A 2,667-nucleotide genomic window follows, 5' to 3' on the forward strand; every position below is an offset into this window, starting at 1 on the left:
CCGCAAAGGAACGATCCATAAATATCAAGAATCGCAGAAAAAATTGCCAAAAAGGAAGAAAAAGGGGGGATCTCACCAACGTAAAGAGAAGAGGTAGCCTTGGAGAGGACACCCGAGAGCCCCGCCGTCGAATAAGCCTCAGTCGGAATCGCCTAACCCTAGCAAATATATATATATATATAGGGTTTAGGGTTTAGGGTTTATATATAGGTATGGGTTAGTCGGAATTTAGGGTTTAGGGTTAGTCGGAATCGCCTAACCCTAAATATATGTGTGTGTACATATGTAGATGTATACGTATACGTATACGTATACGTATACATATACGTATACATATATATATATATTTAGGGTTAGGCGATTCCGACTAACCCTAAACCCTAAATTCCGACTAACCCATACCTATATATAAACCCTAAACCCTAAACCCTATATATATATATATATTTGCTAGGGTTAGGCGATTCCGACTGAGGCTTATTCGACGGCGGGGCTCTCGGGTGTCCTCTCCAAGGCTACCTCTTCTCTTTACGTTGGTGAGATCCCCCCTTTTTCTTCCTTTTGGCGTTCTTTTTGGGGTCTTCTTGCGAGATTTTTTCTGCGATTCTTGATATTTATGGATCGTTCCTTTGCGGATGCTCTTAAAGGTAATGGTGGCTCTGTTTCTAGTTCCTCGGGTCTTTTCCCACGTTCGTATCTTCAGGCTTTACATTTTGGTGGTGATTTTAATTATATCCAAAAATTAGGAGAAAAAGATGGGAAATTGGCTATGTTTATATCTAATGCTGAATCTATAGCTCTAGCTTCATCTTGTAGTCATGTATTAGTTGAGAAATTTGTCTTTGGATTACCTAAATTTGAGGTTGTTAGAAAGGAGTTTGAATCTTTGAATCTAACTGGAATGTAGAAATTTGGCCCTCTTGATGGGGGACACATACTTATCCAGTTATCAAATGACGAAGATTATACTCTTTTATTTTCACATCGAGTTCTTAAATTTGATGGTATTTCTATGAAAATTTTGAAATGGAATATTGAATTTGACCCTAACTCGGAACCTCCTATTATGCTGGCTTGGTTGAAATTCCCTGGCTTAAAACTTCATATTTTTAATCACGAGGTCTTGTTTTCCTTAGCTGTGGCATATGACACACCTTTAAAATTGGATGGTCCCTCTTACTTGCTTACGAGGCCTTCTGAGGCTAGAGTTTTAGTAGAACGGGACGTCACTTTACCTTTCTCTGATGAAATCTGGATTGGTTCCGAACATAAGGGCTACTGGTAGAAAGTTGAGATCGAAAGATACTCACCTTACTGCACATATTAATGCTAATTTTAATCTTTTATATCCACATTTAAAACAAAGCGTTGAACGATCTTGTAATGCTCCACAGTCGAATACTGAACACCTTAGGACTGAAATTTCTAAAAATCCTTCCACTCTCCATTCTGACATGAATACACAGATTTTACCGCCGCCTGCTACATAGGGTACCAGTAACACTTTTGTTAATGCTAATAGTGAGACTAATGTCCCCAAGATTTCTCTACATGATGTTTTTGCCACTGAGGTTAACACTAATGTTTTCATTAGTGACATTGTTATTACCACTACTGATTAGGTTGCTCCTTTGACGGCCACTGATGTTGCTTTGGGTATTACTATTAACATTGCTCCTTTAACAGTAACTGATGTCATTTTGGGTAATGATACAGATGCCATCACTTGTGCCAATATTGTTAATGATGTTACTTCTGTTGCCAAAACTGATGTTATTCTCATAAATGGGAGTAATTTTAAGGATATGTAGGTCAATAGATTAAGTGAGGTTTCTTCTTCTGAAGGTAAAGCAGGTAATGTTTGCTTATTTTCTGTGGATGATAATGAAATGCCTATTGAGGCTATTTTGGAAGCCACAAATAAGCTAGAGGAAGAATGGTTGTTTCAAAAGGCTAGGAAAAAGAAGGGCAAAAGGAAGAATGAACTCTTGTATCTTGATAGTGAAAACATTATTTGTGGTAGAATGTATCATTCTGATGGCGAACAATTTAGCACCCCTCCTAGATCCTTTAGAAGTGGAAGCTTGAGACACCATGTTTAATATTTTGGTTTGGAATATTAGGGGAGTGGCGAGCCCTAGCTCCCTTAATAGACTCAAATGTTTATGCAGGGTTCATAAACTTTTTATTTTTGTTATATTGGAGCCATTAGTTTCTGTGAATCGAGATAAAATTTTTAGTAAATTCTCTAATTACAATCACTATTATAACAAAAATAATAAAATCTGGATCTTCTGGAAGCCTAAAGTCAATTTGATGATTGTTGAGGATGACAATCAGTTTGTGCTTACTAATTTCAAGATGGATAGCTTTCAAGGGTGGGCCACTTTTGTTCACTCTAGCTGCCTTTTACCTGATAAATTGCTTCTTTGGGATAAGCTTGTGCTTATGGGTGAGGGGATTAAGGATGGGTGAGGAGATTAATGAGAACTTGTTTGTTGGAGACGATTTTAATATGATAATGAGACCCTCTGAGAAGAGGGGTGGCAGGGGATGCAACCAATCCCTCATAAATCGGTTTTGTGATAAGATCACGGATGCTGGGTTGCATGATATGGGTTACTCTGGCTCCCCTTACACTTGGCGTCGCGACCTTTTATCTCAAAG

Source organism: Phalaenopsis equestris, unplaced genomic scaffold (genome assembly GCF_001263595.1).
Source record: "Phalaenopsis equestris unplaced genomic scaffold, ASM126359v1 Scaffold200308, whole genome shotgun sequence".
Lineage (NCBI taxonomy): Eukaryota > Viridiplantae > Streptophyta > Magnoliopsida > Asparagales > Orchidaceae > Phalaenopsis > Phalaenopsis equestris.